Here is a 23,105-nt window from a genome sequence, read left to right as displayed (position 1 = left end):
GGTCACACACACACTGCAGTCAGTACGCACCCTGGTTGGTATGGGAGGTGGTTTGCAGGTTCTGTGTGGGTGGGGGGGTACGTGACTTTGTAGCGGGGGAGGGGGGTTACAGACCTCATGCAACGGTCCCTGTCCTGGACCACAGAGCCACGCAGCAGAGGAATCTGTATCCGTCCTTCCCCGCCAAAAGGCCATATAGCCCCCGCACACAGAGTGCCAAAAAGGAGGGATGGCAGGCTCCATTGAAACATCCAGTCCGGCACTGCAGACCGCTCTGGGAGCAGGAGCCTGTCATTCCTCGAGTTTACAGGCGGTCTTTACATCACCGCACACCCTACCCAGCACAGTCCGTGTCCCAGTTTCAACCCTGTAACGCAAAGTCATCAATAAAGAAACCTTTGTAAAGTTACAGTGGAACATGTATTTTATTTTCAAATGTGTGTTGGAAGTTGGGGAAGCGGGGTGGGCGGGGTATGTAACTGCAGATGCTAGTCAACAGTCACTTGGTAAAGAAACAGGGGCAGGTTCAGCTTCTCTGTAAAGAAACTGAACAGTCACTGCTCGCTGGGACTTGAAGAGTTCCTTGTCGCTGTGCAAGGCGCCTGCACAGAGCTTCACGAGCCAGGGCATTAGCGGGTAGGCTGGGTCCCCGACGATCACTATAGGCATCTGCACATCCCCAAGACTTATTTTGTGGTCCGGGAAGAAACTACCTTCCTGCACGCGTCTAAACAGACCAGAGTTCCTGAAAACACGCACGTCATGAACTTTGCCTGGCCACCCGACGTTGATGTTGGTAAAACGTCCCCCATGGTCCACCAGTGCTCGCAGCACCATTGAAAAGTAGCCCGATTTCTCAGCAGCTGACTGTGGAAGAGGTGGACGATAAGGTGCGAGGAGTTGACAACGGCCATAACTGCAGCAGGATCCGTGCTCAAAGTGCTGTGGTGCCCGCGCTGTCACTGAGCAGAAAAGTGCATGAACAGATTGCCCGCAGGCGCTTTCAGGGAGGGAGGGCGTGATTGACGGTTCAATGATGACAGTTACCCAAAACCACCCTCGACACATTTTTTCCCCCAGCAGGCATTGGGGGGGAAATCCCAGGATTCCAATGGGCAGCGGGGAGTGCGGGAACTGTGGGATAGCTTCCCACAGTGCACCGCTTCCAAAATCGACACTGGCCCCGTTACTGTGGACTCACACAGTCGAACTAGTGTATTTAGTGTGGATACACAACTTCGACTTCATAAGGTCGATTCCACAAATTCGAATTAAATAGATTCGAAATAGTCTTGTAGTGTAGACATACCCAGTGTGAGGGGGTGTCCCAGGGATCTCTATGAAAGGAGCAGAACAGGATTTACTTGGGGTGGGGAGAGAATTGAGAGTGTCTCAGGGGGTTGTACAGAGGTATTGCCCGGGTGAGAGACTGGCTAAAACACAGGCCTCGCTGTGAGCAGGATTCGAACCTGCGCAGGGGAACCCTATTGGATTTCAACTCCAACACCTTAACCACTCGGCCATCACAGCTGTGAGCACAAAACTGCCCCAATGCCAGAGAAACTGGTAAAGAATCCCAATGGCCAGGTGTGAAGTCATCTGAACTACAGAATTCTCACCACAAACCTGGCTCCCAAAGCACAGGGGGGATTTGGGGTTTGTTCTGTTTGCTTAGCCAGGTGCCACAGGAGTCTTTGCTGCTTTTACAAATCCAGACTAACACGGCTACCCCTCTGATACTCCTAGTGATGCTCTCCAATGGATCCCCATCTTCCACCCACCTTGAGCTAGGTAGGAGCGGATCATTATTATCCCTACTTGAAAGAGGGAGAAGCCAAGGCTGAGAAAGGAGAATTGACTTGTCTTAGGTCACACAGCCAGCCAGTGGCAGAGTTGGGAATAGGACCCAAGAGCCCTGATTTTCATACTAACCATCAGATTGTGAATTTCAAACACTGAATGACCTGAATAAAGTGCTCTCAAATGAGCTCCAGACCAACAACAGTGCACAGTAATTATTCAGCAAGTATTTGAGGAGAACTGCAATGTTAGAGAGAATCATGAACTGCTCAGGGACAATTAATGCAGCAAAATTTGTCAACATATAACAGGTTATGACTTATTTCCTTGGTCTTAAAAGAGAACAACAAGGACCTGAGTCTCCTCCCTGTCAATAACCCCCTGCTCAGCCAATCAGGGTAGAGACTGAGGACGGGAGGCTGAGGGTTCTCACCAGAGAGCCCAAAGGGAGGCCCAGGTCACCGGTGGGGATCACTGCCCAAGCACTATTTCAGCCCCACATTTTTGGGTGGACCTCCCACAGTGGGAGCTGCAGAGCACTCCCCCGCAACACACACACACACACACACACACACACTGCTCCTGGTGTTGGGAGGGGAACAGGAGAAAGGACAAAAGAAGCAAGAGAAGAAGAGAAAGGAGGGATGGATGGAGGAAAAGGCGAAACAAAAAGGACAAACCCTAATGACCCCAGTGATTTTAAGGGACAAAATCCCAGGTGCGGAATAAAATTCTGCCTCCTTAAGTTCGTGTTTTCCATGCCTAGAATTCAACTGTCACCAGATGGATCAGACTAAACAGGTTTCAAATCTCGAGGAGGCTCTTACCTTCTAAACAGGGATGGCTGTTTTCTAGTAAAATCAGGAAAAGGGAATGAGAAAACTCGAAAGAGGTTCCTCCTGGAGCTCACGTACGTGAACCTGAACACTCTCTCAGTCCTGAAAGAGAGACCTCGAGAAGGACACTTGCTGAAGCAAAGCCACAGGGGTCTCTGAGGTTTCCCTGGCCGCTCACCCCTGTCCTGCCTGGCTGATGTCAGCATCTCTCTGTGAGGTCACCACCTCCCCGCCACCTTTGACTAATAGTCTGAGGTCCTGCAAAAAGCCTTTGTGATGTCACTGCCACACCCCTCCCTTGCTGTGCTAATGTCCTGCCCCTGGCCAGGCACTTTGGAGGTTTGAGCTACTCCCTTGGATCACCCCACTCAAGGAGCGTTCGTTCTAGGCAGCAAGCCGGCTAGACAGGAAAACGTCAGACGCTGCTCCCAATGCTACACTCAGTTTTTCAGAAATTAGTCGACTTTATTGCCAGGAGAGACCATTAGAGCATCTAATCTGACCCCCTGCATAACACAGGCCTCCTGTATGACACAATATCTACTTTTGGGGCAAACACATTCCAGAAAGGCAGCTAGTCTTCATGAAATCACATCAGGACATGGCGAATCCACCACTTTCCTTGGGAGATTGTTCCTGTGGTGAATCATCCTCGGTGTTGACTATTTGTGCCTTAGTTGTAATATGAATTTGTCTCTTTTCACCTTCCAGCCATTGGGTCTTGTTATGCCTTTCTCTGCTAGATTCAAGAGCCCTTTAATATCCAATCTTTTCTCTCCAATATGGCACTTCAACACTTCAGTGAAGTCACCTTTCAATCTTCTTTTGATAAGCTAAACAGGTTGCGCTTGTTCAATAGCTCACTAGAAGGCATTTTATACCAGCCCTCAGAACATTTATTGGCTCTTTGGTCATCAGATTCCTGAACTGCAGCTGGATGTGGCTCTTGTTCTTCTGGTCATTTTGGGAAAGCGGCCCCATCATGCTGCATAGCTAGGCAAAGTAGGTGTGTCTGTGCAAACATGGTCTGTTCCTGAAGTCTTTCCCCCCGCTCCTCACTAGATGTGAGGGGGGAGCTCATTCAGCCTCTGCTTCCGCTTAGTGTTTAGAAACTCCTTTTTGTCCCTATCTCTGCTGGCCTTAGATTTCGCCTCCTGTCTTTTTCCTGACAGTTCAGATGAGGTGGCCGAGTGGTTAAGGTGATGGACTGCTAATCCATTGTGCTTTGCATGCATGGGTTCAAATCCCATTCTCATCGGATGCATTTAGTCATTACGCCTCCTTTGTAGACAACCATGTCCCCCTTTGGTACAATGTTGCTTCTTGCAAACAAAAACCTTCTCAGAAACTCAGAACTCTCTTGCTTTAAATAAAATGTCTAAATTCCAGATTTCTTAAAAAAAGAATAATTTTCTAGTCCTGTATTTCTTAATTTTTATCTCAAAAGGGAACATCCTCGTCATCTCCTCCAAACACCCTGGGACCTGCCCAAATTATTAAAATACCCTCAACCTGAGCAAGGCCAGAGCAGTGAACCAGAGCTAGTGTCTAGGCCAAGCTGTTCTGAAGGAGGCAACTCAAACATTTTCTCCCTGCTTCTCTTGGCAAGGTCTGACTGAGAAAACAAAATTCCCCAAACTGAAAAACCAATACTAATCTGTTTGGGGAGAGTTTGAAAGTATTATTGTTATTATTCTCTTCTGATTTCTGAATCAGTTCAGTTCAGTCTTTGTCCTCCAGGTGTGTTTCCAGCTAAAACCACATTGAGGGTACTGGACCACTGACCTATCAGCTCTTACCACCCAAACTTTCAGTAACTCTATTATCAGTGCCTGCGAGTGTAATTTAAACCATAGGTCTATCTAGCTCTGAATCTTGTCTTCTGACAGTAGCCAATACCAGGTTCCCCAAAAGCCACTCACCAAGGTACCACTGGGAGTTGAACCCAGGAACTCTTGTTTACAAAGCAGGTGCTTTAACCAACCAAACCGTGGAACCTGCTGTTATTTAAAGCAGTGTGTTTGCCCACACCTGACTCTCTGCCAGTCCCCACTGGGCCCTGACAAGTGTTGCTTGTGTTTGGCTTCTGTAAAGCAGAGGAGCAGGTGAAGTTTTGCTCCCAAGGTGTGGGTGTGATTCTTTGGACACGTCTACACTATGAAATTAGGTTGGTGTAATTACATTACTTAGGCTGGCAATGCAGTTCTATCAACCTAATCCCGGTGTAGATAGTGGCTCAGCTGTCAGAACTTTCTGGAGCTATGAAAGGGGAGGGGCCCAGCCTCTGTAGCAGGAATGCAGGGCAGGTGAGTTCATGGTGGGATACTGGTGGAGGCCAGTTATGGTGATATAATGATTAGCAGTATTTACACTGACAATTTGTCACTTTAAGTTTGCTGCACAAAGCTCTAGGCCTCTCGTCGAGGTGGTTTTATTTTGTCACCAAAACAGGGCCATGTTGTCGCCAGACGTGGTATTGCAGTGTGTGCACCAGCCACAAGCTGCTGACCGAGGGACCGTTGTGTATTTTTCACACACCTGAGCAATATAATGATACTGAAATAACTTTGTAGTGCAGACCCGGCCAAAGATTCACACACACACACAGCTTGCGAGGAAAATGTCACCTGATCCTCTGCTTTGCAGAATCCAAACACAAGCAAAGCTTTGCAGGCCACAGTGGGGATGGCAGGGAATCAGGTGTGGGCAGACAGTCTGTTTTAGCCATAGGCAGGCACCATAGCTTAGCTGGCTAAAGCGTCTGTCCTGTAAACAGGAGATCCTGGGTTCACCTCCTAGTGGTGCCTTGTTGATTAACTTTTGGGGCACCTGGTATTGGCTACTGTTGGAGGACAAAACACAGAGCTAGATGGGCCTTTGGTCCAGCCCAGTCTGGCTGTTTAAATTACACTGATAACAGAATTACTGAAAGTTTGGGAGTTAAGAGCTGATAGGTCAGTGTTCCAGCCTGTCACACATGACACCCTCCCTCTGGGACACGGGCAGGTCTGGGCTTTCACACCAAATGGCTCATTGTGGCTGCCAGAACCTGTAGGCAGCTCATCTAGTTTGCTCGGAGGGTTGAGTCCTGCTTCGTGCACGAGAATGAAAATCCTAAACCACCCTTTGAAATAACAAATGCAGCAGGCCGTGTTATTGTCCCTGCCCCAAAGCAGACAGACCAATGGAGAAATGCCATTGAGTCCATGGTAATACTCCGCTGCCATTTTAATTTTTCGCTTGCTAAACTCCCTACCAACCTTGTGGGGTCCAGAGCCCGGTATTGAACCTGAACCAAGATGTCTACACTGCAAATTTACCACCCCACGCCCCAAGCCCTGGGAGCCTGCACTGGCACGGGACAGGGGTGGGTGTTTCATTGCAGTGTGGACATAGCCTAGCATAATGTCTACACTGCCATTAACACACCCAAGTCACTATTCTCAAACCCTGGGTCAGTTGATTCAGGCTTGTGGGGCTTGTGCTGCAGGGTTATAAAATTACAGAGTAGACACTTGGGCTTGAGCCCTGCCTCCGAGGGGGTTGTGCCGATTGAGTGTCCGCACTAAGTTCGGCATCAATATGGTGATCCCGGGGAAGCTTGGGGTCACCAGGTTGCCTAAGGAGGGGTGAACCAGCCCAGGTCGGAAACGGAGCAGGTCAAAACTCCCGTGCCGATCAGTAGTGGGGTCGCGCCTGTGAATAGCCCCTGCAGCGTAGCCTGGGCAAGACAGTGAGACACGGTCTCTTTTTATACACCCCACCCCCACCCCGCAGAGCCTGGCTGGAGGGATGGGAGCACCCACACGCTGGGGATTGTGACTTGGGGGGAGGGACGCCCCCCTGCAACAAGGATCTTGAAGAGAGGAACAGTGACACCCACACACCACAGAGCCTGGATGGGGGCAGGGGAACACGGGAGCTAGTTCATGGGGTGGGGGACACACCGTATGCTCCGTTGCACCATTCTTAATGAGAAGAACGGGGGCATCCGCACAACACGGATCCTTAACGGGCAGGGGGACACCCACACACTCCACTATTAACCAGGAGGGTCAGGAGCACCAGACACCACCAGTAGCGTGGAGAACACCCACAGCCACCGGATCCCTCATGGGGGTAAGACAGAGGGGATTGTAATGGGGCCCAGCGCACTCACGCACCAGGGATTGTTAAGGGTTGAAGGGACAGGGACACCCACACACACTGAGATCAAGGCCTTGGAGGAACGCAAACCCTCCACAGAAGGACCTGGTCTGTTCCGTGATGGCAGCCCAGCCTGGGTGAGTCAAAGTCTCTTTTTATACAGCCACACCCCAGAGATCCTGACTAGGGGGAGAGAGACACCCACCCACCAGAGAGCCTTAATGGTCTAGGGTGCACCCACACACCAGGGATTCTTATGGGTGGGAGGAATGGAGACAGCTAGACACACTGAGATCACTTCCTCCAAGGAGCCTGGGCCAGACAGGGAGACACAGTCCCCCTTTACATATCTGCCAGACAACCTTCCTCCCACCCCCTCCACACAATGTTCTTATCTGGAGGTGAAGCCAGGGAAACCACATGGAGGATTCTTACCTGGGGAACTGGGGGGACCCACTTACCACCAGAGATTCTTAAGGGCAGGAGGAACAGGGACTCCCAGCTCTGCAGCATGGGGGTGGGTCGCCTGCTGGGATCATCTGGGCATGTTTCACCTCGTCAGCTCCCTGCCATTGCCTTGGGGGCCCCTTGTTCGCTGCCTCTGGTACCCAGTTTAGCCTCCTTCCCGAGGGCTGAAACGCTTTGATCTATCTAAGGTCTGTGGGATCAATGTGTGTCATGGTGTAATTCTGTGTTATTCGGGGGTCAGACTAGCTGAGCTAATGGCCCCTTCTGCCCTTAAACACCATGAAAACATTTCCCTGGTTTCTCCTTGCGCCTGACAGACACCACGGTGAGGGGCCCAAGAGAAGATCCTGGACACAGGGCTCTGGCTCTTACTTTACTTGGGGACGTCAGCGCTTTCCTAGCAAAGCTGCTGCTAAAGCGCTGGATTTGGGGAACGGTTCGGCTCCGATTCAGAGATCTGCCTGCGGGGTGTGAACCTGCCACGAGGAGCGGGAAACGCAACCAGCAACGGGAGGCGTTGGCTGAGCTCCGGGCTGCCCCCGTGTGGCCAACGCTTAGAACTGAGCAGCGGAGTTTAAAGCTGGCGCTGGGAGGGACCTGAAGACGCGGGGCACGAAGCCTCCTGCGTGTAACGCTTGTTGGGTGGGCAGCTGAGCGTAGCTGATTGTTGGGGTTCAGGGCTGCACCCCGGGGTGCTGAGCAGATGTCTGTGCTTCGGTTGGCCTCGCTATGATGGTTTCTGGGAAGTTTGGGGTCACCAGTCCCCCTAGAGAGAGGGGAACCAGGTCAGCCCAGGAAAGGAGGCTTTCAAAACTCTGGTACCGACTGGCCATGGGACTGCCCCTGTGAAGAGCCGCTGCAGCCCCGCCAGGGAGAGCCGGTCTCTCTTTATGCAGCCTCACCCATTCCTCAGGACGAGGGTTGTGCTCAAAGATCTGTGCCCCATGTTTTCACCTCCATGTGAAGCGCACAGAGCAAATAACCCTCAGTGCATCAGCTCAGTTCCAGGCTCCACTTCCACCAGCTCTGAGCGCAGAGCTCCCAGGCTGAAGCCTGAAGTTGGAAGTGGGAAACCCTGTAACCAGCCGGGCCCCGTGGCTGGTTCCTGTGATCCCAGCACCTGGGGAGGCTGAGGGTGGCAGATCGCTTGAGCTCAGGAGTTCTGGGCTACAGGGGGCTGTGCCGATCGGGTGTCCACACTAAATTCAGCATCAATATGGTGATCCCGGGGAAGCTTGGGGTCCCCAGATTGCCTAAGGAGGGGTGAACCGGCCCAGGTCAGAAACAGAGCAGGTCAAAACTCCTGTGCTGATCAGTAGTGGGATCACACCTGTGAATAGCCCCTGCAGCGTAGCCTGGGCAAGACAGTGAGACACGGTCTCTTTTTAGACATTACCCCCCCACCCCCGCAGAGCCTGGAGGGGGGAATGGGAGCACCCACACACTGGGGATTCTGACTTGGGGGGAGGGACGCACCCAAGCAACACGGATCTTGAAAAGGGGAACAGAGACACCCACAGATCCCGGATGGGGGCAGGCAGGGGAAACCACACACTGGAGCTAGTTCATGGGGTGGGGTACAGAGACACCCTCCAGAGATCCTGGATGGGAGCACCCACATGATGGGGATCTTGAACTGGGAGGAGGGAAGCACCATGTACCAGAGGTTCTGAAGGGGGAACAGGGACACCCACACACCAGATGTCTTGCAGCTAGAGCTGCGGTCTTGATTTACACAGGGCACTGATGGGGATTTAACCAAATCCTGTGCGGAGCTTGTTCCACTAGATAATTAGCCTCACGGTTAAAAAATGGTCATTTCCAGATGGCATTTTGTGATATTGACTGCAAACCAATGGGGTCGTGTTCAACCTTTGTCTGGTGAATTAAAGAACCCTTTAAAATCAGATATTCCCCCCTCTGGGAATTTTTAAAACTGTGTATTTAAAAACAGTGATTAAATCCCCTCTTAACCTCCAGTCAATTAAATCAATTGAGCTTCTACAATCTCTCGCTGTAGACAGAAAAGAACAATGCACATTTTCCTTGTTTTTAAAGGCAAAAATCCTGATCTTTCCAAGGGGAGCTTCTGCTTCAACTGTCAGTTTGGGGAAGGATGTGGCTTCCTGGGTTATAATCTGCCCGCTCGGTTATAATCTGCAGTCTGAAGCGTCAAAATTAGATGAGACCATTAGTGCTGCCCCCGTGTGGCCAGAGAGGGGACCTCACAAGCAGAGTTGAAAGCTGGAGCTGAGAGGGACCTGGCTGGACACGCGGGGCACAAAGGCTCTCGTGTGGGATCCTTGCTGTGCAGTCGGAGGCTGAGGCGATCTGACGGAATTCAGGGCTGCACCCTGCCATGCTGAGCCGGTGTCTGTGAAGTTCGGGGTCCCCAGGCTCCCAAAGGAGGGGTGAAGTAGGTCACCCCTGGAGCAGGTTAAAGCTGCAGGGTGACAGTGGGGTTGCCGCCCCTGTGAACAGCTGCTGTAGCACCGCCTGGGCAGGACAGGGAGAGCCAGTTATACCCTCCCCCCCAGCCTGTATCGGGGGATGGGAGCACTCACACCATGGGGACCCTGAGTTGGGACGGAGCGAGGCCCCCGTGCACCAGGGATGCTGTAAGGGCGAACAGGGGCACCCACCAGAGATCTTCTGGGGGGGGGAGAGTGGCACCCACACACTGGGCCGTCCTTAGGATTTATGGTGCCCTAGGCGAGATTATTAAACTGGTGCCCCTGTGCCTGATCTGCTCTTAGCAACACAAATATAAGCATACAGTATTGGAAAACTTGCCACATTCACGTTATTAAAACCAGTTTAACTTAATTAAGCACGCTGTAATGGTGATGCACTAGCACTAAAGAAGTAGCACTACAGAAAAAATTCTGATTTGACAGAATGATGCAAATAATATAATGTTTTTAATTTGTCAAAATGTTATTGGAAATTTATATGAAGAGGTATTGAAACAAAGATTTGTTTTTAATTAAAAGCAATCTTTCTGGCTTTTTTGGCTGCAAAATCAGTTTAATAAGCTGGGTTTCCAAACAGTGGGAAAATATAACCCTAGTTTTACTGCTAGGTAAAGCACAAAGTGACCAAAATGAAGTCAGCACAGAATCATCTCATCTAGATTAAGGTAGCACAGAAATGTTACAGAAGTCCTATTGTGCCTTATTTTTGTTTGGAAAGACATTAGCAATAGCAGCACATTCACATGATAAAATACATGATAAATCACTGCCTCTAAAGTTCCATCAAAAACTGACATTTTCACAGCTCTAGCATGATCTGCTGTACAGATTCTTCACAAGGAAGTGTCCCTGGCCTTTTTAACTCATATTAACTATGTTTTTACTTTATGAAAGTTGGAGAAAACATTGTGAAAACGTAAAACCTTGGCTGCCCAACTTCTGGGCTGGCAAAAGCTATACTGACTCACAGGATAAAAAAAGAAAGCAGGAGAATCTTAGTACAACATATGGTGAGTCTATACCAGGGGTCGGCAACCTTTCAGAAGTGGTGTGCCAAGTTCACTGTAATTTAAGGTTTCTCGTGCCAGTAATACATTTTAACGTTTGTAGAAGGTCTCTCTCTATGTCTATATTATATAAATAAACTATTGTTATTATCTGAGGCCCTGCTCAGGCCACTGCCAGCTGAGTAAATGGAACCCCAGACCGGGTGCGGGCTGAGCAGGACTGGTGGCTGGAACCCTAGACAAGGATCCCAGGCCCTGCTCAGCCCGCTGCTGGTCTGGGGTTCTGACCACCAACTCCTGCCAGCCAGGATCCCGGCCACAAACCCCCTCAGCCCGCTACCAGCCTGGGATTCTGCTCACCCAGGCTGGCAGGAGGCAGAGTGGGGCCGGCGGCTGGGCTCCTGACTGGCAAGGGGCCTGCAGCCGGAACCCCGGAGTAGCAGTAGGCTGAGTGCTGCCAGCACCCCAGACTGGCAGCAGACTGAGCCACTCAACCCCCCACCGGCCCTGCTCAGCCTGCCACCAGCCCACTCAGCCCGCTGCCGGCTGAGTGAATGGAACCCCAGGCTGACAGCAGGTTGAGTGGTTCAGCCGGCCTGCTCAGCCCGCTGCCAGCCTGGGGTTCCCTGGGTGTCCCCAGGCCAGCAGCAGCTGCTGAGTGGGGCCGACGTCCGGTATCCCAGCTGGCAATAGGGCAGCAGCCGGAACCCCAGAGCAGTGATGGGCTGAGCCGCTCAGCCTGCCGCTGCGTACCACCCAAAATCAGCTCACCTGCCACCTTTGGCACGTGTGCCGTGGCTTGCCGACCCCTGCTTTATATGTTAGTAAGGAGATGAGCATATTACAGTTGTTGGAGGGCTCTTATCAGGAGTAACAGGCTATAGGAAAGTCAGTCGACATTTTTTGTTTCTCTGATGAAAACTGGCCCACTCCCTGCCTCAAACCAAACCTGTCTCTAATAATTGTCAACAACTTAATTTTCTGTTTTTGGCTAAGATATTGATTTTTTTTTTAAATTGAAATTGGATTCAGGATTGTTAGCAAGCATTTTTGGCAAACAAAGTTGTTAAATGACAATCTAAATGGCGACACAGTACTGCTTTCATGCTTGGCTCACCCCCAGCCTGCTGGTCCAACAGCTGCAGTAGACCCCAAAATCCACCTCTTGGGGTGCAGAGTGGCAACAGCAGCAGCAAACCCTCATGTCCGATCACACGCCAATGGGCACCACCACCAGCCTTACGGACCATGGTGAAGTTAGCACAACATCTGATCTCAGGGACAGGTCACCCATGGAGCCACAGCAGCTCATCCTGCCCTGTGCAGCTCCCCCCGGATGAGGTGGATCGGTGGCAGCTGCCAGCCCGGGGGAGACACGCTCCCCAGCTAGGCTGACCAGATCCAGATGTCCTGATTTTATAGGGCCAGTCCCGATATTTGGGGCTTTGTCTTATATAGGGACCAATTACCCCCACCCAGAGTGACCAGACAGCAATTGTGAAAAATCAGGACAGGGGGTGGGGGTGGGGGGTAAAAGGAGCCTATATAAGAAAAAGACCCCAAAATTGGGACTGGCCCTATAAAATAGGGATATCTGCTCACCCTACCCCAACCCCCTGTCTTGATTTTTCACACATCTGGCTAACCCCAGCCCAGCCCCGTGTGACATTCCAATCCTGGCCGAGGAAGTGAGTTACTTTCACTGTCATTCCTCAGCAGGCAGCCAGTCAGCCTCCTCCCCCCACCTACCCCCCAGCACCTCACCCAACCCAGCCCTGACGGAGGGGAGGGAGGGGAGAGAGAGGGATGCTCCTGGGGAGGAGGAAGAAAGGAGGGGGTGCTCCATGGGGCAGGGCGGGAGAAGAATGGATGCTATGGGGGACAACAGAGGATACTGGTTCCAGAGCCGCAGAGCCTGCCTCACCTCACCTCAGCCGGGTGGGGGGAGGGGGGAAGAGTCACACTCACAGGTGAGCTCCTTCCCCAACCCCTACCCCCTCCCCTCCCCGAGACCCCAGCAGCCAATCCCCTCCCTCAGACTGTGCTGCATTCGGCTCTCTCTAGGACTCAGCAGCCTGCTCTTACATGCTCCACTGCTTCCCGTCTGTCCGGGCTCCCGGCAGAGCAGTGCCCCCAGACCTAGTGGTGCCCTAGGCGGCTGCCTATTCTGCCTATGCCTAAGGACGGCCCTGGGGGTTCCCTGCTGCAGCTCCGCAGACTGGAGCCTGCTCCTCCTGTGCAGGGCCAGCTCCAGCTTTTCTGCCGCCCCAAGCAGGAGGGGGAAAAGGACAAGCTGTGGCTCTTCGGCGGCAGCTCAACCACACTGCTGCTTCTGCGGCAGTTCGGCAGCGAGTCCTCCCCCCTTCCTCTTTGGCAGCAATTCGGCAGCAGCTCAAAGACTAAGACAGGGAATGAGGGACCCGCCGCCGAATTTCCGCCAAAGACCCAGACGTGCTGCCCCGATACCGGACGGGCTGCCCCTTTGAACTGGCCGCTCCAAGCACCTGCTTGCTACACTGGTGCCTGGAGCCAGCCCTGCTCCCGTGACAAGCAGGGGCTGGTGCAGAGCGTGGCAGGGCAGGGAGATGACATCTCCCCTAAGGGCGGGGCCTTTTCACAGCAAGGGCAGCACCTCCCGGCAGGAGCACAGACCCCACCTGCTCCTCCTGCTTTCTCCTGACACCAGCACCACCCTTCCCAGCACCGCCTCATGGCAGCATCTGCTGCCGGACTCGCACCAGAAACGGGAAGTCTGGGCCAGGCCTGGCAGCGGCTGTCAGGAAATGGAAGCAGGAGACACGACCACTCCCATGTTGCTGTGGGGCCTGTCCTGGCTGGTGGGAGATGAAGGCAGTGGACACTACCACTCCCATGGTGCCGTAGGGTTTTCAGGTGGGGTGCCCCCCCCCGGGTTGGGCTCCAGGGGAGGTTTGGCATCTTAAGGGACTGGGGGGGGGTTGCTTGGAGGAGGTTTGAGGACCAACAGTGAAGGGGAAGTTGGACACCGCCCAGAATATCAGGGAGACAAGGCAGGTGAGGTGATACCTGTTACTGGACCAGCTTTGGAGCCACACAGGGTCTTCTTCATGCAGGGGAAAGGTGCTCAGAGCATCACAGTTCAATAGAAGGTGGAATGCTCTGCCCCGAGCACCAGACAGTCCCCTACTTCCTGGAACAGTGGGGGCCTGTCCCCATTGTCCTGTAAACAGCCCCACCATGTAACCCAGAGGTGGCTGCATCTTAGCACCAAGACACCAGTGGTCACTGCTCCAGAGGAGATGGTACATACAGGCCACTGCTCTACGTGGCCCCCAGACGTCACAGACTGTGCACTGTCTTAGCTGGCCCCACACGTTACTGCCCCAAGAGGTGAGGTACACACAGGCTACTACTCAAACTGGGCCCCTGGGGTCACTGCAGCAATGGTTGAGGGGGATACATGCAGGGCACTGCCGCACATGGCCACCAGGGGGCACTGCTGCAATGGTGGTGGTGGTGGTGGTGTGGGGAGATGATAAACAGGCCACTGCCTGAAATGGCCACTACCACAATGGTGTGGGGAGAGGGGGAGGGAGATACCAATAGGGCACTGCCACACCAGGGCACCACGGGGAGGTCACTGCTCCAATTAGCAGAGATACACATCGGGTAGTGCCCCAACTGGGGGCCCTACCGCAGAGAGAGAGGGGGCTGGGGAGAGAAGAGGAAATCAAAGGCCACTGCCTCACTTAGCCACCAGGGGTCACTACCTAAATAGGGGACACACACACACAGGGCACTGCCCCACCTGACCAGCAGGGGTCACTGCCCCAATTGGGGGATATACAGAGGGTATTGCCCCACGGGGATGCCAGGGATCAGTGCCTGCCATACCTGGCACAGGGGTAGAGGGGATAGGGTGACCAGATGTCCCGATTTTATAGGGACAGTCCCAATATTTGGGGCTCTTTCTGATGTAGGTGCCTATTACCCTCCACCCCGTCCTGATTCTTCACACTTTCTATCTGGTCACCCTGGGGTGGGGAGGGGGCTACACACAGGGTACTGCCCCACTGGGCCACCAGTGCACATCCCTAGTGGGGGAGTGACACACACCAGGAGCAGGGCTCACTGCCACAAAGGGGTTGGAAGATACCCAGGGCACTGCCTGACACGGCCGCCCAGGCACCCTGCCACCTTGGGGGAGGTGAAGAACACACCTCAGGCACTGACTCCTCTGGCTACCAGTGCTCACTGGCCCAATGCAGGGGTTGGGGGGAGTAAATACACACAGGGGACTGCCCCACCTGGGCACCACGAGTCACCGAGATGAGAGTGGGATACGCAGAGGGCACTGCCCCAATGGCTGATATACATACAGGGCCCTGCCTCACCTACCCACCAGCGCTCACAGGCGCAATGGCAGTGGTGGGGTCACATAGGCAACTGCCCTCAGTGGGTTGGGGTGTCCAGGGGGACCCAAGGGAAGGGACTAGGGGGATTAGGGACGGAGGAGGGTGGGGTTACCAAGGTGCATTGTGGGAATGTGGGATTTAGAGAGCCCAGAGTGGATGGGTGGGGGCGGGTTGGAGGACCCCACAGTGGCTGAAAAGGGGAACCCGGCAGGTTGGGGTGCAGCAGAGATTGGAGCTGAGGAACCTCACACCCTGGGGATGGACTGGGGCAGTGGGGGGATGGGAAAGTGGGGCCCAGCAATGGAGACATGGGCTGGAGGCAATTAGGGGCAGGGCGCTGAGGGGGGGGAGGAGGAAGGGGGGGCGCTGAGGACAGGGATGGGGGGAGGGGGAGGGGGAGCAGGGCGGGGTCAGGGTGCTGAGGGCGGGGGGGGGGCAAAGGGAAAGGCCGGGCAGAGCGGACAGGGTGGGGGAGGGGACGCTGGGGGCGGGGCTGGTAGGAGGGTCACAGCGGCGGGGGGGAGTGAAGCCCTTTCACTCCGCTCTGCGTCTGCCCGGGGGGGCGTGGGGGGGGGGCAGCGAACCTCGGGGCGAGGGAACCGGGGCCTCCCCCCACGCGCCGAGTCTCTGTCCCGCGCTCTCTCCGCCAATCAGGGAGCGGGGAGGGGCGCGGCGAAGTGACGAGTTACGGCCCCTCCACCAATAGAGGCCGCGTGAGACAGAGAGAACTACGCTTCCCAGAGTGCACCGGGAGGGGGGCGTTGTCTGAGCAACCTGCCCGTCACTTCCGCTCTGAGACGAGCCACGAACTACAACTCCCAGCCTGCCCCGGGGCGCCTCCGTCCTCTCCAGCCCAGGTAAGGGCGGGTCCCTGGGTCAACCTGACACCCGCCCCCACCCAACTCCTCATCCCCGCCCCGCCCCCCCGGTGCAGGGTATGACGCTGCCCCGCGCAGGAACGTGCTGCGCCGCTTCGCCCCTTTCACCCCCCGGCACAAAGCCGGGTCTGGCTCTGTCCGGGGGCTGGATCCACGTGTTCCCGGCGCCCCTACGTGTCACCCCCCGACTCCCGCTGCCCCCAGCCCCCTCCCCCTCCCCGCGTGAGCCCGGCTCCAAACACCCGCAGACAGACCCGCCCCGGCCTTCCCCGAGCCCCCTGCTGTGCCCGCCCCCAAAGCCCCGCCCGGTCACTGCCCACCCCCGTGTGGGGGCACCAGCACTGTTCCGGGTCGTGATGGGAAATTGTCCAAGCTGGCCCAGGAGAGACGTGTGTGTCCCTGCTGCCGCCTGCTGGTGGGGCAGAGCCCTACTCTGTGTGTGTGTGCGTCTGTGGCACTGTTTGTGTCACTGTGTTGCTGGGATAACCAGTAGGAAATGGCTTTGCAGGATTTTGTATCCTGCAGCAAGTGACTGACTGACTGACACACACGCACACACGCACACTGACGCACAAAGGGACTCACACAATCCCAAAAACACTCACACACAACACACCCAGAGGGGCATGCTAGCCCAACCCCCAAAGAGAGAAACAATCACACCCCCAGCCGCACTCACAATCACCCCCCCACACACACACACCATAATATTTGCAATCGTGCTCAGAGACACAACTGCACACAGTTCACTCCCACTGCTCCAAATACAAGGACCTCCTGCCCCACACAGCCTGTGCCAAGGCCTGTGGAACTCACTGCCACTGGACAGCTACCAATGAGAATGATCCCCTCGTACTGGATCATCTGCTTGGCCCCCCACTCCCTCTCGGGGTGCGCTGTGCGGCGTGGCTGGGGACTGTGCAATGGCCCAGCACCAGGCAACGCAGAACGGACACCACATGCCCTGCCCAGCCTCACCTGAGCTGCTCTCCAGGTGCATCGGAGCCCAGCACCCCGCACTCTGGCACTCCTGCCCCACAGGGGGTGAGCTGCAGCCCCCGCCACACTCCGCAGAGGAGAGAAGGGTCAGGCCAGCCAGTCGTTGTAAGATGGGGAAATCACCATCGGGGTCGACAGTATGGGGGCTGTGACAAACGGAGAAACGGTTGTCGTGCCGGCAGAAGGCAGCAGAGCATGCACATGCACACAATTGCAAACATACATGAACACATGCATGAATCCAGCCACATACACACAATTGCTAATATACACAAACACCCACACAAATCCAGCCAACACCAACACAAGCCTGGGAGCCAGGGGAGCAGAGCAGGCTGGGGCCGGGTCACTCCACTTCCGGCAGGAATTAGCCAGCCCCCCTGGTCCCACGATGGCCTGGGGCCAGCCCCCTTCTGCTTCCCCCCATGGAGGCCTGGGGCCCCAGCCTGCTCTGCTCCCTGGCTCCCAAGCTTGGGGGGGAACCGCCCCACAGCACTTGCTGGCGGCGTGGCTGGGAGCCAGGGGAGTGGACCAGGCTGGGGCTGGGTCACTCCACTTACCATGCAGTGAGTGCAGGGGCGGGGGCCATGAAGAAGAGCCGGGCAGCCCCCCTGCAGCAGCTCCCCACCCAAGCTCACCTCCGCTCCGCCTTCTCCCCTGAGCACGCCGGCGCCGCTCCACTTCTCCCGCCTCCCAGGCTTGCGGTGCCAATCAGCTGTTTAGTGCCGCAAGCCTGGGAGGGGAGGAGAATCAGAGCGGGGGCGGCGTGCTCAGGGGAGAAGACGGAGCAGAGGTGAGCTGGGACAGGGAGCGGTTCCCCTGCACTCCCCCCCCCGTTACTTGCTGCGGGCAACCCTCCCCCCGCACCTCCCCCAGCCCCCTGCCCCAGCTCACCTCCACTCCACTGCCCCCCCTGAGTGCGCATTTTGGTGCCCCCAACCACTTGGCACCCTGGGCGGCCGACTAGTTGGCCTAGTGGTTGCACCGGCCCTGGCCACTGCCTGTCAGCAGGATTCCTCCTCCTCCTCAGTGAGAATAAATCTCCGCACCTAGACAGCCGGTCCGTCCGCTGCACCCCAATCCCCCATGCCTGAGCCTCCCTGCCAAAGCCCTGCACCTGGCTCCAGAGAATTAAGTCTCACATCTCACTGGGAACTTGACTTTTTGTGCCCAGAGAGTCTTGGCCCCCCTCAGTAGCTGACCCGAGAAACACAGTGTCTGCAAAAGCAGCAAAGAGTCGTGTGGCACCTCACAGACTAACAGACGTATTGGAGCATGAGCTTTCGTGGGTGAATCCCCACTTTGTCGGATGCGTCAGTGTCTGCCTTTTCCAAAGAAGTGCCTGGAGGGCCTTTTTCTGTGTGACCATGTGGCTTAATGGATAAGGCGCCTGACTTTGGATCAGGCAATTGAGGGTTCGAGTCCCTTTGTGGTTGTGCTTGTGCAGTTTTACCTTTGGGCTGAAAGTCCTGCTCCCTTCAGGGCTGGAACCTCTTCTTGGCCGCTCAGGCCAATGCTCTGGCTTCAGCTAGAGCCCCAGGAAGGAGTTGGGGGTTGGGTGTCACAAAGGCTGGGGCATGAGCCCCAGGCGCTTCCAGTCTCACCTTTGCCCTTCCTGACTTGCCAAAGAAAATGGGCGGCTGCCCGGGCTAGAGTGTAGAGCAGTTTCCCTCTTCCAAGTGTGCACCTGTCCCTGTGCTTGAGGGGGGTTGCTACATAGCGCCTTGGGAGCCTGTGTGTTTCTCTGCTTCTCGCCAGATGGGGAAAAGCCTCTTGGGGTAAAATCTCCTGCCCCACTGCCAAAGTGAGCACCATGAGTGGGAACGGTAAGAGGCCCCACCAGGGGGGCTGGCCCTGCTTTCCTACCATCTTCGATAATGGCCACAGAGCATCAGCAGCTGCCCCGCATGCTCCTCTGTGGGTGGCCTTCAGTCGGGTTTGGCATGGCCGGCTCCAGACCCCAGCGCGCCAAGCACATGCTTGTGGCGGCATGCCGCGGGGGGCGCTCTGCCTGTCACTGGGAGGGCGGCAGGTGGCACCGGTGGACCTCCCACAGGTGTCCCTGCAGAGGGTCAGCTTGTCCCGCGGCTCCAGTGGACCTCCTGCAGACGTACTTGCGGATGCTCCTCCGGAGCCGCGGAACCGGCGACCGCCAGAGCGCCCCCCGCGGTGTGCTGCCGTGCTTGGGGCGGCGAAATTGCTAGAGCCGCCCCTGGTGTTTGGCACGGCAGGGAGCAGCCTGGCTGGGTGTTTTTTGCCTGTCTGCTGGCCACACATAGGCATGGGCCTCCCCTCCTCTAGCCCTGCCCTCGGTTGCTCTGTGGCTTTTAAGCCTTCCCTTGGAGCCGTCAGCACCAGCCGCCTCTGCTCTAGGTGCCCAGACGAGGAGAGGTGCTGGGCTCTGTGATGAAGTGGGGGATTTTCTTGGGGTTTTCTGTGTTTTCCAGTGGTTCACATGCACAGGGAGTGGGACTCAGTGTCCCCGGGTGTTACTGGTTTAACGAGGTGAGGGGAGAGGGAGTTTGTTGTTACAGAGGATCGGAGAGGGACTTGGGACCCCGGCTGATGGCCTGGAGGATGGAGACCCCAGCGACTGGTGACCTGGAGACCCAGCTCAGGAGTCACAGCCAGTTCTGGCCAGTGAGAGGACAATGGGCTGCGGGGAGAGGACCCTGTGACCAACCTGTTCCAGCCAGAGGGGGGCGGAGAGGAGAGGAGGCTCAGGCAACCCTGTTTACCTGGAGAAAAGACAATGGACAGAGGTGGGGCTTGGGGCCCGGGATATCGGAGGCCCAGCTGGGAAACAGGGGGGCTCGGGGCTGGCGAGGGGAAGCAGGCAGAGCCCACCTGGCTGCAGGGGGACTGGGATGTGCTGGGCTGAGGGAGGCCAGGCCTGAGGCCCTGAGAGTTTCCTGTGCTGTGTTCAACTCTCAATAAACCCTCCTGTTTTATGCTGGCTGAGAGTCACTCCGGTCTAGAGAACAGGGGGCATCATCCCCTTCGGGGGTGAGGAGGCCCAGGAGGTCCAGAGTGCGTGGACTCCCTGAGGGGGCCCAAGGCAGAGACAGACGTGCTAAGGCTCAGAGAGGTGCGGCTCCAGGAGGTGGAGGGGCCTGACCCCCAAGAGAGAGTCGTCCCCCGAGAAGGGCTGTCGCACTGAAAGGGGCACCCCCCACGGACCGCATGGGGCCAAGAGTGCGCACGATCTGTGAGGCCATGACAGGCAGTGACATCACAAAGGCCTTTTGCAGGACCTCAGACTATTAGTCAAAGACTATTGGTGGGGAGGTGGTGACCTCACAGAGAGATGCTGACATCAGCCAGGCAGGACAGGGGCGAGGGGCCAGGGAAACCTCAGAGACCCCTGTGGCTTTGCTTCAGCAAGTCTCCTTCTCCAGGTCTCTCTTTGAGGACTGAGAGAGTATTCGGGTTCACGTACGTGAGCGCCAGGAGGAACCTCTTTCGAGTTTTCTCCTTCCCTTTTAGTGATTTTACTAGAAAACAGCCGTCCCTGTTTAGAAGGTAAGAGCCGCCTCAAGGCTTGAAACCTGTTCAGTCTGATCGATCTGGTGACAGTTGAATTCTAGGCGTGGAAAACATGAGCTTAAGGAGGCAGAATTTTATTCTGCACCTGAGATTTTGTCCCTTAGAATCACTGGGGACATTAGGGTTTGTCCTTTTTGTTTCATCTTTTCCTCCCTCCCTCCCTGCTTTCTCTTCATCTCTTGCTTCCTTTGTCCTTTCCCCTGTTCCCCTCCCAACAGCAGGAGGTAGGTAGGGTGTGTGTGTGTGTGTGTGTGTGTGTGTGTGTGTGTGTGTGTGTCGGGGGAGTGCTCTGCTTCCACTGTGGGAGGTCCACCCAAAAATGTGGGGCTGAAATAGTGCTCGGGCAGTCAGGGCCGGGTTAGCCTTTTGTGCGCCGCAGCACCAAACATATTTGTGGGCCCCTATGTAGTCACTGTGAGCTCCAAGTGTGGGCCTGGTGGGGCAGTGCCATTGGTGCCATAGTATATCTGGTACTGAACCTCAGAGACATTTTTCATTTTGATCACACATCTCTCCATGACTATATGCATTGCCATACACAGCTCCCTCGGCCCCCGGGTTTTCTCATTGAGCTGTACACCCATGTGGGTTTACCAGTGTCCACAGTGAGCAGAACTTTCACAGTGATCAAGGAAACTCCCCACAGATTTATCTCCTTCCTCATTCAGACCTTCTGTAGCCATGTCTCCAGTACCCCCCCACATGTCACCAGTCACGGCATGTGGTCCTAGTCTCAGCTCAGAGTTCTAAAGCCAGCAGACACCTGATCAGTTCTGACAGATCCCTCCCTCAGCCCCCATCCTGCCATGTGAGCCAGCCACCTGCAAACACCATTTCCCCAAAGTCAGGACTTAGCCCTTGGGAATCTGAAGACACCAGCCTCTCTCCCTCTGTTCCCATCTACATGCTAGTCTGCTACCTGGTCACCACCACCTCTCCCCATACTTGTTTCCTGTCTACTTTGGACATGCTCCCACCCAGCTGGAAGCTCCCTCTGCAAGCCTGACCTGCTCCCTCTTTCCCTGCTCCCCTTGACATTCCTGTCCTGCTGGTGACCTCTGTTCCTTGAGGTGAACTCCAGTGTCTTTAGCTGCTCTAGCTTAATGGCCCCAGTAGTCACAGAGCCACTTGTAGCTTCTCTGGCTACAGCCATGGGGCCAATTGCCAGAGGCCAGCCTTAGCCAGCTGCAGCTACTAGCCGCAGGAGGGGTGGCAATGCCAGGGCTGAGCATGCTTGAACCTTGCAACGGCAGCACTAGGGACTCTAAATCCTCAGCCCTGGCCCTAGGCAGCTGCAGACTCTGGAGTTAGGCACTTCCCTCCTCTAGGCCATGGCTTTAAGTACCTGAGATGCCCATCACCTGCAGCAGAGGTCACCAATTCCCACGCCCCCCTCAGCCAGCACCTAGTCGTGCAGAAAGTGCAGCCTGAGTGATTTTGGAGGCTGGGGTGCCAGGAGGTTCCTGTCCCTGAGCAGCAGCTCTGCAACAAGCTCACAAGCCCCCCCTCCGCTGTGGGACCAGGACCCTGTGCAGACAGTGGAGTTACCCTGTGTATAACCAGGTCAGTCCAAAGCCTGTTGAAGTGAGTGGGAGTCTTTTCATTGTCTTTAATGGGCTGTGTATAGAAGCAAAGGGCCCATTCTAGACTCCAGGAGCAAAGTGCATTCTGTGCAGCACTGGTTTACTAGTGTAACAGGAAGGTCTCACTTCACCTAGTGAATAAGCAACACCTCCTACAGCACCTAACACTTTCTGAGACGCTTCCCACCCATTTACTAAATGTGAATCTGCTTCGCTCACAAGGGCTGAACATATCAGGTGGGATGGTCACAAAAGCAGGGCACTTCTGCATTCAGCAGGGATTTTGGATGTGCACAGACACAGACAGGACTGGTTCCCGCAGTTACAGAACTGCAGTAAAGTGGAACAATTTTCAGCTTGTGTGATTGGAAGATAGCTGGATCCATCTTATAAGACTGTTCTACCTAAATGAGGAAAAGTTGAGGTGCCTTTATTATTCTTTTGTTCCATTCTTTGTTTCTATGGGGAATTTGCTAGTGCAATATTACTGTCTTCCTTTTAAACAAACAAAATTTAAAAAAAAATGGCAATGGCTGTTGAAAATAGCAATTCCAGCCATAGTTAGCACTGGAAACACCCCAGCATTTGTTGCTCAATTGTATTCTACTTTTTCTACAGCAAATGACAGTGGATCAGCATATTTGATTTGGGAGAAATGAAGTAACAGCTGCCCAAATTGAGCTTGAGCACTCCTGAATTGTGAGGGTGTTCAAATCTGGAAGGCAGGTGCTAGATTCTCTTTCTGAATATTAGATAAATCTGGAAAGGAAAAAGTCAATTTCTATTTTCATGGCTCAGAAGTGGAAATCCTCCTGTACTGTATCTGAAGCTGCTCAGGCCCTCTAGTAGAGCCTCCCCTCCCTTACTTACCATTTTAACTTCTGGTGGGATTCACGTACCTCCCTTGCTAGGCTTCAGATAGAGAGGGGCATTGTCCATTTAGTCCACCCAGTTCCTTCTTTGGGGGCTGCCAA

General features: G+C 54.9%; 2 non-coding genes across 2 annotated transcripts; one reads left to right on the top strand and one right to left on the bottom strand.

Annotated features, from left to right (window-relative positions):
* Positions 1 to 1,448: 1,448 nt before the first annotated feature.
* Positions 1,449 to 1,530, bottom strand: TRNAS-UGA. Its single transcript has one exon. It is a non-coding gene; the product is annotated as a tRNA-Ser (tRNA).
* A 2,282-nt stretch (positions 1,531 to 3,812) lies between these two features.
* TRNAS-GCU lies at positions 3,813 to 3,894 on the top strand. Its single transcript has one exon. It is a non-coding gene; the product is annotated as a tRNA-Ser (tRNA).
* The last annotated feature ends 19,211 nt before the right edge of the window (positions 3,895 to 23,105 follow it).

The sequence above is a fragment of the Mauremys mutica genome, unplaced genomic scaffold (genome assembly GCF_020497125.1).
Source record: "Mauremys mutica isolate MM-2020 ecotype Southern unplaced genomic scaffold, ASM2049712v1 001048F_np12_obj, whole genome shotgun sequence".
In the NCBI taxonomy this organism is placed as follows: Eukaryota; Metazoa; Chordata; order Testudines; family Geoemydidae; genus Mauremys; species Mauremys mutica.
This window is presented reverse-complemented; position numbering and strand designations above follow the sequence as displayed.